The sequence below is a fragment of the Cynocephalus volans genome, chromosome 13, assembly GCF_027409185.1.
Source record: "Cynocephalus volans isolate mCynVol1 chromosome 13, mCynVol1.pri, whole genome shotgun sequence".
NCBI classification, from domain to species: domain Eukaryota; kingdom Metazoa; phylum Chordata; class Mammalia; order Dermoptera; family Cynocephalidae; genus Cynocephalus; species Cynocephalus volans.
In genome coordinates this window covers 78,092,717-78,107,281 of record NC_084472.1, presented here as the reverse complement: position 1 = coordinate 78,107,281, position 14,565 = coordinate 78,092,717, and the positions used below count along the sequence as shown (strand labels likewise).

Sequence of the window (14,565 nt, the reverse complement as noted above, 5' to 3'; positions counted from 1 at the left end):
TATTGTGAATGCTTCCTCCTGCAAGGTGAGAAAAAGTTCCTTTTTTAGTCACTGGCTCTGCTCCTTAAGAGGAACTTTTGTGTCCATTTTTCTCCTTGGCCCTGGCTCCACAGTGTTGTATATTCTTCTCTGTTCATTTCTCTTCTTGGTCCTAAATGGAATGAGTTTCGGAGATTTTACTCTCTTGAGGAGTTACATACATTTCTAGTCCACTACCAGCCTGAGGACTATTTTAAGATTTACTAAACACTCACAACCTTTGTTAGACCAGTCTTAAGGGTTCTTTGGAAAAGCAAGGTTCTCAAAAAACAGGAAAGTCTGATTTATTTGCTTCTCTTCATTTCCATGTGCTAATATTTATACCCAATCTTATTTTCTCTACATGGTTCTCAGCTCAATTATTAATTTGTTTCTTTACCTTCAAGCCTTTCTCTTTCAATTTTGTAGTGACTACTTCAAGGTTATCAGAAAGAGAAAAAAAAAGTTGGGGAAACCATAATTTAAATTTTATTTTTTGCAAGGATGAGTCACTTTCCTGAACTGAGAGATTTGTCTGGGCTTTTGTCCCTCAACACTTTTTTCAATCTTACCTCTAACTTTTTAAAGTCTACGGTCAGCTCTTCACACTCTTGGATGGCACACATTTTTGGACTCTCTCTTTTCTTATACATTTCTATTTGCAAACCAACCAGTTTTCTCCACAGCTCAGCTCACATCAATTACAGCCAGTTGGAGCCAACACAGAAATCTTCAAATTCTTACAGTGTGTGTTTCTTCCAGGTTAACCAAATGCTACCACTGTACCACTGTGTAGCAAATATTGCCCTCTGTCCTGCTTCCTATATCAGATTCCTCACCACCAGCCCCCTCACTGTTGACCTAATGCCCCTCCTTTTTAGTTTTTTGGGGTATGGTAATCATATACTTGTATGTGTTCAGAATTCTTCAGAAAAATCAAAATCCCTTTAAGAGTTTCAGGCAAGAAATGACAATATACAGGTCCAATTATTTTAAATCATCTGGAAGTACTGAGAGAAAGAATAAAAACTGAAGAATTCATGAAAACACCACTGATGATCGCTGCTTCCTCTGGCACCAAAGTTAATAAGGGGCAGAAAAATGCCCACGAGGTGTTATCAAAACCCACACTGACTTCTGCTGAAGCTCTTGTGCCTGCCTGTTAATGTTGTGCAGTAACGTTTCTGCTTCTCTTCTGCCTAATGAATCTGAAACAAGTGCTTTCCTTTGGTGAAATTTAAACCAGGGCCCTGTGGACAAGGGTGTTGCAGAAATGTAGATGTCAGGCTTTCAGTCTCATTACAGCTAAGATGGGTCTAAGTACCAATGGAAGATATAAGGCATGTGTGCAAACATTGGAGGATCAGAATAACTTTGGACTTCCTAATAGTAAGACTAGACGTAAAAGATAATACTAAAAATGACAATAGTAGCCAATGTTATTATTACACATATAGATCTTATATGTTTCAGATACAGTTCTTTACATATTATATAATAACTCATTTAACTGAATAATATCTTCAGATTTTTTTTTTCACTTCTTAAAAAAGTTAATCGGGGTAAAATAAACATAACATAAAATATATCATCTTAGCCATTTTTAAGTGTACAGTTCCATAGTATTAAATATATTCGCGTCACTGGTGAAACAGATCTCCAGAACTTCTTCAGAAAGTGCAAAACTGAAGCTCTAAACGTGTTAATTCCCCATTTTCCTCTTGCCCAGTCCCTGGTAACTACCATTCTACTTTCTGCTTTTATGAATTTGACTACTCTACATACCTCCCATAAGTGGACTCATACGGTGTTTCTTTTTTTGTGACTTGCTTATTTTACCTAGCATAATGACCTCAAATTTTATCCATGTTGTAGCAATTGACAGGATTTCATTCCTTTTTAAGAGTGAAAAATATTCCACTGTATGGATGTTCTATGATTGTCTTTATACATTTATGCATCTATAGAAATATGTGTTGCTTCTCCCTCTTGGCTATTGTGAATAATGCTGCTATGAACATGGGTGTACAAAGATCTCTTTAAGACCCTGTTTTCAATTCTTTTGTGTACATAACCAGAAGTGGAATTTCTGGATTATATGATAATTCTATTTTTAATTTTTTTGAGATACTGTCACCCTGTTTTCCACAGTGGCTGCACCATTTTACATTCTTCTCAATAGTGTAGGGCATCAAGGTTCCAATTATTGTCATCTTCACCAACACTTGTCATTTTATTTTATTTTATTTTATTTTTTTAAACAATAGCCATTCTAATGGGTGTGAGATGATATCTCATTGACTGTAGTTTTGATCTGTATTTTCCCGATGATTAGTGATGTTGAGCAGCCTTTCATATGCTTGTTGGACATTTGTATACCTTCTTTAGAAAAATGTCTATTAAAGTCCTGTGTCCATTTAAAATTTTTTTTAGCATTTATTTGTACATATTATGGGGTACAGTACGTTGTTTCAATACATGCATATGTTGGACAATTATTCACTGAGGATAGACAGCATAGTTTTGTACCCTTCAGTCCACCACTTTTCTTCCCCTGACCTCCAACTCTGGTTACCATTATTCTACTCTCTATTTCTATGAAAACCACTTTTTTTTTTTCACCCTAGATTGCACCTATGAGTGACAGCATGTGATATTGCTCTTTCTGTGCCTGATTAACTTCACTTAACTTGATGGTTTCCACTTCCATCCATGCTGCTGTAAATGATAGGATATCATTTTTTTAATAGCTAAGTAGTATTCCATTGTGTTTATATAATAGTTTTTTTAATTCACGTGTCCACTGATGGACATTTAGATTGATTCCATTACTTGGCTATTGTGAAAATGCTGAGATGAACATGAGAGTGTAGGTGTTTTTTGATATATTGATTTCATTTCCTTTGGATATGTAACCAGTAGTGGGATAGCTGGATGTTAGGGTGGATCTATTTTTAGTTCTCTGAGCTACCACCATACTGTTTTCCACAATGGCTGCACCAATTAATATTCCCTCTGGCAATGTAGGAGAGTTCCTTTTTCTCTGCATCCTTGCCAGCATTTGTTAATTTTTATCTTGCTGATAATAGCCATTCTAACTGCAGTGAAATGATATCTCATTGTGGTTTTAATATGCATTTCCCTGATGATTAGTGATGTTGAGCATTTTTTTCATGTGCCTTTTGGCCATTCGTATGTCTTTTCTGAGATGTCTGTTCAGGTCCTCTGCTGATTTTTTAATTGGCTTGTTTGTTTTTTGCTGTTGAGTTAAGTTCCTTGTATGGTCTTGATATTAGCTCCTTGTCTGATGTGTAGTTTGCAAACACTTTCTCCCATTCTGCAGGTTGTCTCTTCACTTTGGCGACAGTGTCCTTTGCTGTGCAGAAGCTTCTTAATTTGATGTAGTCTTATTTATGTATTTTTGCCTTAGTTGCCTGTGCCTTTGCAGTCTCACTCAAAAAGGTGCTGCCCACTCCCATTTTGTGTGTAGTGCTTCTCCTACATTTCCCTCTAGTACTTTCATAGTTTCAGATCTTAAACTTAGGTCTTTTCCATTTTGAGTTGATTTTTGTGTATGGTGAGAGGTAGGGGTCTAGTTTCAATCTTCTGCATGTGGATATCCACTTTTCCTGGCACCATTTTTTGAAGAGGCTGTCCTTTCCCAATTCTACATTTTTGGCACCTTTGTTGAAAATCAGTTGGCTGTATGTGTATGGGTTTATTTTGGGGTTTTGCATTCCATTCCATTGGTCAACTTGTCTTTTTTAATGCTATTACCATGTTTTAATCAAGTTATTTTTTGCTATGTTGTTAGAATTCTTTATATACTTTAAGTATTAACACCTTATCAGATATTTGATTTGTAATTGTTTTCTCATTTCAGTAGGTTGCCTTTTTACTCTGTTGATTGTATCCCTTGATACACATACATTTTTAATTTTGATGTAGTCATATTTATCTATTTTTGCTTTTGTTGCATATAACAAAAAGCACAGGCAACAAACTCAGTGCCATGAAAATTTACACTGTTTTCCTCTAAGAGTTTTATAGTTTTAGGTCTTACATTTAAGTGTTTGATACATTTTGAGTTAAGTTTTGTTTATGGTATAAGATATGGGTCCAACTTCATTCTTTTGCAGTGGATATCCAATTTTCCCTAAACCATTTGTGAAAAGACTGTTCTTTGCCCATTGAACAGTCTTGTTGAAACTCATTTGACCATATATGTGAGGGTTTATTTCTGGGCTTACTAGTCTATTCCATCAGCCTATATGTTTATCTTAATGCCAATATCATCTCTGATTTCTGTAGATTTATCTTAAGTTTTAAAATCAGGAGCAACAAGACTTCCAACTTTGTTCTTCAAGACTGTTTTCATTACTCAGTCATATTTTTTAAAACAGAATTCTATATCTAGAATAATTATCAATCAATGTGAGCATGAAAAGATGCATTTTTAGGCAAAACTTCAAAAATTTACATCACATATTTCTTCTCAGGAAGTTACTATAAGATTTTTCTAACCAAAATGTGGGAGTAAACACAAAAGAATAAGATGGGATTCAGAAAAAAATGATCTAACAGAGGTAAGAGAAAAAGGGAATCCCCAGGATGAAGAGAAAGGGGAGATCCAGAATGATACAGTGAACTTAGAAAATAATCAGACCAAAATGGAATAGGAGGCCCAAGTAAGGACAACAATAGAACAAATAGATTATCAGACGGGATTGATGTGTTGAAGTTGTTCTGATGGACAATTTACAGTTATTAGAACAGGGAAGAAAAGACAACTAGAGATGCGAAGAGCACTATGCTAATGAAAAAATTCAAGGGCCTTTTATTAAGTCTAGATCAAACACAAAGCTTCACAAAAAAAGGATTAGCTGATTAAACAATTTGGCTCAGCTTAAAAATTTTTAAAAATAATAACAATAAGTAATTAATATAAAATAAAGTAGAAAAATAAAGAGATAAGAAGAGAGAACGTAAAACAGATAAAATTCTCATCTGCAATAATAAGAAGTTGATACTGTAAGTCAATAAATCGAGATAGAAAAGTGATAATATAAGTCAATAAACTGAGATAGAAGTACCCAATTATTTTTAAAATATGGATATAAATTGCAGCAGAAATAGTTAAGAAGTAAGAGTGTTACTTCTGTTAAATTGAGAAAGAAAGAATGTGGTATTGAGTGTTATGTTTTAATGTGAAAAATCTATTAATATTCTATGTATTTTAATTACGTACATATACCTCATTTACAATCAGAAAAGCTTAAGATATTCTAGATTTGCATTTTATAATGAAATATGTAAAAAAAAAATAGTGAAGATTGATAAAAGCAGCATGTGTAAGTAGGGTATAACAAAACCACTACATTCAAGAGTAGAATTTTGTTTTTCCCCTTTCAGGAAATAAGGCAGTTTACCAAAGAAGCAAACTAAACATCCTGCAGACTTTGCTCTAGGCAATTGCAGCCATACAGAGAAAACATTAACATATGTCAGTGTGGAAAATTATGCAAAGGAGACTTGGCTGAATTAGGTAGAGGTGATATTATTAGGGACCAAAAAACCCTTAATTCTCAATTTTTAACTATTTCCTCTGCAAAGCTGAATTATGTGAAACAAGTGGTGCTTACCTATTGACACCAGATTATTCCTATTTATGTATTTTTTTGTTTATTGGTTATTATTTTTTCCCTAATATTCAGGGAAAAAATCATGTAAAACCATTCTTGGGGTTGCCAAGTGTTACTGAGATTGAACTTGCTTCCATAGCAACGGACCCATTATCAGGACAGCTCTTGGGCACATGTAACAACAGTTTCAACCCATTAAATGGGATCCTGCAGACAGGATTTCACAAAAACTTCCACTGTTGCAGAATAGTTTTGTTTCTTTTGTTTTATTTTTTTACAATCCTCAGGAATCATGTGCGTCTATGCTATTCCATCATTTATATTCCTTCCTGAGAATAAATTATTTCTTCTTTTCAGTTTGTGTAAATGTCTCGAGAGCAATATCCACCATGAAAAGAAATAAAGTTTAAAGATAGCAAATAGTATCAATATTTAAGAGATAGCCAAAAAAGTGTCAAAAAGGGAGACAGAGAGTAGACAGAAGTAAGAGAAAATCCAGGGCTGTCAAACAAGGTAAGGAAAGAGCATTTCAAGAAGATATAATGGTCAAAAGCATTCAATCCAGCTGAACCTCAAGTAAGATGAGAATAAAAATTAACCATTAAATTAATTAAGTATCATGGTTTCTTAATATATTTAATTTGTATTTTAAATACATTTTACTATTTAAATTGATAAACCAATGAGGTGATTGGTACAGTTGAAGTATACTATGTAAGAATATCTTACCACCTGCATAAAAAGATTTTAGAGCCTCTGGAAAAAAAATCATAGTTTATTTTCTTTTAAAATCAACGTATCCTATAACACAAGCAAATACATAGTTGGCTGCACTATTGAAAAACAAGATTAAAGTGATGGTTGTACTAACAGTAACAGTGGTCACCACACCATCATCTATGAGAAGAAAACTGAAGTTCATACAGATTGAAGCATTTCTAAGATCACGGGATTAGCAACATAGTATCAAATCATTTATGAATATGGGTGCCTGCAAGTAACATAGATTTCAAAATAGTTCACTTTCCTCAAATACTAAAAAAGAAAGAGATCAGTGATCATTGACATTGATCTAAGTCCTGAAAATGCTATCAAGAGCTCATTCATACTGAGCTTATGCAGTGTCTTCTTCACTAACTTCTTGTCCTGTGCTAGTCACCACATGGTCACAGAATGACTGTCACAGCTCCAGGAAATGCATCCATATTCACGCAAGGGAGATGTGAAAAAATTATCTATTCTTCCTTCTGAGATAAAAATGTTTTCTTTGAAGGCTTTAGAAAGTTTACCTTTTCAGTTTTCTGGCCAGAACTGGGTGCCATGGCCATACCTACCTGCAAAACAGTCTTTAAAAATCATCCTCTGACATTTTGAAGCTCCATAGTAGAATGTAAAAAGGGTTGAGAAGTTTGGAAATAACTATCATATTAAGCAACTAACAAAATCTACCAAAGCATTAAGCAATTTGAAGCAGAACTATGACTATAGAATAGTGATCTTAATTATAATCTCTTCCATTTTCTTCTGTTGTCTAATCATATAGAGACATGTAATTCTAAGTAATTATAATAATTAATAACTAACATTTATTGAGCACTTAGTATGTGCCAGTTTTAATGCTTTACAAGTATTAATTTATTGGATTCCATAAAACCTCCTAAGGTAGATACTATTATTATTCATAATTTTCAGTTTTGGAAACCGAAGGATAGGTGTTAAATGACTTTTTCAAGGTCACCCAGTTAAAAAGTGGAAAAATAAGAATTCAATCCAGGTAGTATGGCTCCAAAGTACATGTTCTTAATAAATAACCTACAGTATGATTTTACCTAATAAGGATAAGTTATTTTCATTCATGATACCACAGAGATAACATTTCATTGAACAAAGAAAATGATGATTTATAAATCTGCTACCTGGTTTTCATTTAATGTACTTTCTAATTGTCAAATCACTTAGATTTCTTTTGTCCCTTGGTTTACAGGCTAGGATGTATTTTTATAAACTCCTTTGTTTGATAAATCTACTCTGGGAAAATGTCATAATTAGATTTTTCCCACATTCTCCAGGAAAAAAGTAATTCAACCAATATTTTAACTTATGGAAAAATTCTATAGCACTCCCAAACAGTTTTAATTTTACTATGGTTTTTACATAAATGTAAATGATTCAACTTTATTATTTCTAGCTTCCTTAACTAAAAAACAATCTAAGCATTGAAAGGATTATTAGGTCTCCTTTCTAGATCTTTACCTGACATAAAAATGTGAAATACAAGGAAAAGTAATTCATTGTATTCTTGAGTAAAGAATCATGACTGTGAAAATTCCTAAGAAATAATCTCTTGCAAATGACAATAAACAAAAATCTATGAATTTTAGCTACCCCCATATTCTTCCCTTTAATCTTCTAAGCAAGGTCATCTCAGACACATATTCACTCTGAGCCTTTCAGGCATTTAGTTCTTTATAAGGGCTCAGAGACAGATCAAACAACCTGGTCCTCTGTGATAAGTAGGGAAAGAGATATGAACAACCACCCATTCATTATTTTATCCTAACATATACTTACATAAACATGGGCTTTGAAGTCAAACATATTCTAAGGACTGTCTGATTCGATACGTTAGCTGTAGGCAATTTACTTAAATTCTCAGCTTTCACATTTTTTAGGTGTCATATGGAGGTAAAAATAACTACCTTAGAAACTTGTCAAATAGAAATTAAAAAATACATAAATCATTTTGCATGGTGCTTGGCACAATGTAAACTCTCCAGACAGAGGCTATTCTAGGTCTACAAAGTCTAATCCAATATCCCAAACTCAGGGCTTCACAGTTCAGTTTTGTGTTCTTTTTTTTTTTTTTTTCAATTCAGCTTTTAGAAATAAAATTTAGTGCAGTATACGATGTATTAAGTAACATTCTCAGGGTTAGAATCTGCAGCATAATCAAACTCCTAACAGGACACATTAATATGTTTGTAATAAAACATACAATTATCTACATAAAGAAAAAAATGAGAAGTATGAATTGGTTCACATATGTCCAGTTGAATTATAAAAAACTTTTCTCAGGCCATTTGGGTTTTGGGATTGTGGTTAAAAGAAAGTAGACCTGTGTATTATAATCAGGCCTCCAGTCTCCTTACAGCTTCTATTGTTTGTGTACATGTTTGCTTAAAATGCAAATCAGACCACATCATGAACTGCTGAAAAGTCCTGAATATCTTCTCCTCACCAACAAGAAAAACTCAAGCTGCTTAAACCATACACACTTCCAACATCTTGTTTCTTCTCCAAGGTTCGAATTCACCCTTCAGTTACACTAGTCTGCCTTACAGCTCTCTGAACGGGCCACGTTGCTTCTTTACCTCCAATGACTGCTTTGCTATGCTTTCTGTATAAATTATTTACTTTCTCCTCCCTGCTGCAACACCTTCTCCTAGCTGACTCTGCTTAGCATTTGAAATAGCTCTCATTCAGGTCCTCTGAAAAGTTCGTCTGACTGCTACTTTGTTCCTCTTTTGTGTTTCTGTTGTATCAAGCACACTAGTGTTTCTCAGCATTTATTATTAGTACTATTATCATGCCCCCCAAAGACTTTGAAGCTTTCTTTTTTCAACTGTCTTCCCAATCCCATGAAATGTTAGTACTACAGAAATACTGTATATCTGTTTATACACTGCATGCATATTTATACATAAAATGAGAAAGATCTTTTGACGCACCTGGCCAAGAACCAATTTTTGCATACTTGAGGATGATATGGCCCCCACTGAGAGTGCATGAGTCCCACGTATTGATATGTGTGCTCTTTACATACCATTATAAGTGTGGTTTATGCAGCAACCTAGTACAGCATCAAGCACACATTATATTTTAATTAATATTTGTTGAAATGCATGAATTTTGCATTTTTATTATACTAATGTGCAAATGGGGTTTATAATATGTATTTTTCTTTGCTACCTGTAGGCTATTGCCTTAGATAATTATATACATTTGGAGGTGAGGAATAAATGTTTTGACAGTTTCTGAGAGATGATCTATGTTATAAAAAGTTTTTAAAGAAAAAAAAAGAAAGTCTCTAAATATTCTGCATTCCTGAAGTGTTTTAATTATTAAAAAGGATAAGCAAACAATACCTCTCCTCCAACTTATTTTTACTGACGAATCTCTTTCTCTTTCTATGTTTTCCTTCTCTTTTCCCTGAAAATTTACCCTAGGGAAAACACACAAACAATATTACTTTAATATGCCCTTAAGATATTTCTTACATATACTAGTTTTCTCTAATTTTTTTCAAACATCTTTTTTGTCTCTGAGGTATTTTTTTGAGGAAATTCTTTTTCTTTAGGACATAAAGCTTATATATATGTGTATCCATTTTTCTTTTAAAATGACAAAGTATCAAGAAACAAAACATTGAAAGAAATACTAACATCTTCTCTAATACAAAAAATTCCAGACAGCAAATTCAAATTTTAAAAGTATTAAATTGTAAAATGAATTATAAATAATTAATGCACTTTCTAATATTACATTTCCCCATAGGGAATACTTACGTTCTTTCATCATATATATGTATGTGTTATCACTTTACATGTGTGGCTATATATATGCATGTTTATATACATTTACATATACATTTACACATGTACATGCAATGTCTATATGCATACATTAATATATGCATGTGTACACATGAATAAACACATATGTATAGACATCTATATGTACACATGTATGCATAGGTTTGCACATATCTGAGCATATGTACATGTGCACACAAGTTGCACATGCATATGCATGTACATGTGTATGTTTGCATACATACTTGTGTATATACAAATATTGTGTAGGTAAACGTCTAACTATATGTATGCATAAATATGTATATGTATGCATGCTTGTATATATATGAGCATGTGTGCATATATACGTATGTGTGTATGTGTCTGTATATATTTTTATAACATGAATTGTGTGCCCATATGTGTGTGTCTATATGCAGACATATACATATAGAATGTACATTTCTCGGATTTATATATATTCCTCTAACTATAGTAGTTAATAAACTTAATTACAATAAAACTTTATTTTTAACATTTCATGCATCACAATAAATTCTGAAAAGGCAATGTATATATTGCAAAATTGCATCTTTGTAACATTTAAAGATATTTCTACAACTGAAAATCCTTTATGACAATTCCTCATATTTGATATCTGTCTTTCATGGGATCATAGCGTCAGAATTGGAAAACACTTCACATATGTCCTATTTAAGTCTTCCCTGAAACATGGACAATTCTTTAAAAAATGCTTGAGATAGTCTATCTTTATCTCTGTGACTACCTATTAGTAGTGTGAAAGACAAAGATAAGAAAATAATATTTATTTAAAATGAAATCTCAATCGATGGTAAACAATTCTTTGAATAGACTGTTTAAATTTCCTGGGTTGCTTGATTATTTTCAAAGAAATAAAGCAAATAATCTGACTATCCTGCTTTAATTTTAATGTTTTGAATATTTACTTTTAAAATAAAAATGACCATATATTTGTACCTATATCTGTAAATATCACTATTTCTGTCTTCTATTTATCTATATATCATCTAGAGAGAGGGGGAATATGACTCCTAGCTGGTTTAACCATCTTTAGCAGAGCTCCAAGAAATGTGTGAATAATTGATCTCTGCCCTATTCCCACAGCTCTGAGTGTAGGAAGGTGCTTGGCCCTGGTTCTGTCAGGGCAGAGAAGCTGTAGGTGATAAGTGAGGACTGTGTGCTGCTTGCGTGCACTGTATGGTACAGTCTGTAGCCGACATGTATATTGAACATTCCAAGATTGATGAGGTGCAGCCCATTTAGACCTGGAGGTCCCCAGCATACACCCACACTAACCTATGTTGAAAAACCAATCTGCCTTTTGAACATAAGAGGAACTAGAAAAGCACCGTTGAGCTTCTACAATCTGTTTCTAGAATGGTCAATTTTCTCAAAAAAGAACCAGACTTAAATATTTTGAATATATTATTGAATAAAGAAAAATACAAAATTGGTAGAAGTAAAATGGGGGTATTTTAAGAGCATGGAGGTATTAAAACCTGTAGTCATGAATGCACACACACAAACACACAAACACAGTGGACAGGGAAGCAAAGGAGTGAAAATTGGTGGAAAATGTTGATAGTGAGAGAATATGATATTATGTTATTTTTTTCTTTAAAAGTATTTGAAATCCAATGTGAGAAATATGTAATGAATGAAAACAGACTTAGACTTGTAAAACTGTAACATTTGTTATGTCTGCTTAAATGAATTTATGTATTCCAATCTCTGATTTCCACTAGGATAGAAAACAATCTTGCTAAATCAAGGTAACTTCGAGTTTAAAGGTGTGTCTGCTGGGTAAACTCAGTCAGCTTCAAGGCTCCTCTCCTGCTCCTCTTCCCTAGTATAATCTAAGCTCTTGATGCTTCCATACCTTCCTGACACTGAAGGGAAGGGGTATAGTCTGGGGCTCCTCTTCACTGTGCTCTTTGCTGGAATAAAGTGCCATCCCTTCTCTCAGTGGGAGCAAAGTGTAGCAGTGCAGCGACTGTTCTGGCAAGCTCATTCTGTGCTGTAGGTCACCTTACCCTTCAGGGATGCCATATATTATGTTTCACCTAACTTCTGTCTCATTGGGTAGGAGAGTCCTTTTGGATTCTCTCCATATCTCACAGGATTTAAGGAATGATCGTGGAGTGGCCATGAATCTCAAGACATTTCTCTGCCTAGAGCTGCTCTGTTGTAATTTAAACCTAAAAGCAGTGGCTTCTTGTTGAAAAGCATGTAATGTATTCTTAACGGTAAAAATCCAGATTTAGTACTAAATCTGGCAAGCAATGGCAGAGCAACCCCTGGCTGTTGAGTGGAGCAAAGAATATGTGACTACAGCAGATGCTGGGATATGCCATGAAGATGCCCTTTCAGGACTGAAGGAGTCTGTCTTAGTCAATTTGGTCCGCTATAACAAAATACCATTGAGCGACTTAAACAGGAATTTATTTCTCAAAGTTCTGGAGGCTGTGAAGTTCAAGATCAAATTGCTAACCAATTCAGTTTCCTTGTGAGGGTCCTCTTTTTAGCTGCCTTTTCACTGTGTTCCCATATGTGAGAGAGAGAGTGAGCTCCCAATTCTTCCTCTTTTTATGAGGTCACTAATTCCATTATGGGGGCCCCAAACTCATGACCTTATCTAAACTTAATTAGGGATCTCCAAAGATCCCACCTCCAAATATCATCACATTGGGAGTTAGTGCTTCAACATATAATTTTTGACAGGACACAAGTATTTAGACCTTAACAGATTTATTTCCCCAACTCCAGGGAGTGTTAGCTGCATAGAGCACTCGGCCCTAGTCAGGAATTGCCTTTGCTGAAGAAAAGTGCGTCACTCAGGCCAAATGCCCTGCTGACAGCAACCAGCATCTACCTATTGGTCCATGTGTGGTGTAAGACCCAATTCTCTTGCCTCAACATGGCAGCTCTGAAGGATTATCACAGCTGCAGTTGGTTTGTCTGAATCCTTCCTTCACTGAGATTACACCATATCCAGTTTCTTTTCCTTCTCATTCACATGTGGTGATCCCGAGAGCACTGTGAAATAAACCTCTTGCATGCCAATCTTTGTCTCAGAATCTGCTTAGATAGACAAGCTTGTGATAGGTTCCAAAGTATTAAGCAGAATGTGGGATCTGATGTATCTGGCAATAATGTAGCAGACTTACTATGTGATATAATTTGATGATTTAAGAGCAAGCCCTTAAAACCCAAACTATTCTCTTACATAGAATTCATTGAGTCATACATCTTTAGAATTGCACATCCAGGTATTCTGATATTTGGATTCTGATATTATTCTAATCCCTAAGAAAAGATCATTAATAGAGTAGCAGAAAGTTATATGACCCATAAAGACCAAGAAACTGTGTGTTGGTAGCAGGGTAATTAACTGAGTACGAGAAAAGAGAAAAAAAGAGAAACAATGGGAAAATGTAACATTTTGCTTTTTTGTATCTCCTATTGCTTTGAGTTTGAGAGGCATTTTTTTTTTCCCAAATGCCTCTTTATTAGCTCTTTTTGTTCATCTACTAATGTCTAGAGGAAGTTTTTCTTGGGAACTCACATAGACTTCTAAAAAGAGGACTACAGGTAGGAGAAAGAAAATAAATGCTCTTTTTGCTTAATTTGTTGTCGGACAAAGAGAAACTTAAGTGCTAAGGTGTTGATTTCAGTGTCTCAAGCTATAGAGTCTTTCAAGGAAAACATGAGAGGAATCTAACCTGGAGCAGTATTAGTACTTTTTTCTTTCATTTGTTAACCTTGTTCACAATGTCTCTTTTGGACGTGAGTAAGAAATACTAATAGATTTTAGCTCCCATGGTGCGAGAGACACCATTATATCAATAGATGCTTTTATGATTCTCTGAGAAAAAGCAGATTGAAAATTCTTTTAGGTTATTCCAGAGTCCTAAAAAAAAAAAAAAACCATTAAGAAATTACTGACAATCGAGCCCCAACACTGGTAATATGTTCAGTCAGACCCATGAACCGTCACCTGTACAAACTCTGGACATTCTCAGGCTTGAGCCTTTTCTTCTACTGTTCTGTTTACCTAGAATATTCTTTTAATTCTACTTTGCTTTTCATGGCTGGACACAAATACACAAAGCTACTTCCCAGAAGAATCCTTTTCTGATCTCATTCAATTCCCTTAGAAATGTACACTTAGCTCTCTTACAGCATTTGTGATAATCAATAATATAAGCTAACAAATCTATTTGAAGTGCAGTCTATTTCTCATTAGTATTTATAATTTAACCACAATATACAATCGAGGCCATAAAAAA

General features: G+C 34.1%; 1 protein-coding gene across 1 annotated transcript in view; it reads right to left on the bottom strand.

The window, feature by feature from the left end:
• The window catches only part of GALNTL6 (polypeptide N-acetylgalactosaminyltransferase like 6), a 1,082,002-nt gene that overhangs the window by 662,569 nt on the left and 404,868 nt on the right, over positions 1-14,565 (bottom strand). The window lies entirely within an intron of this gene.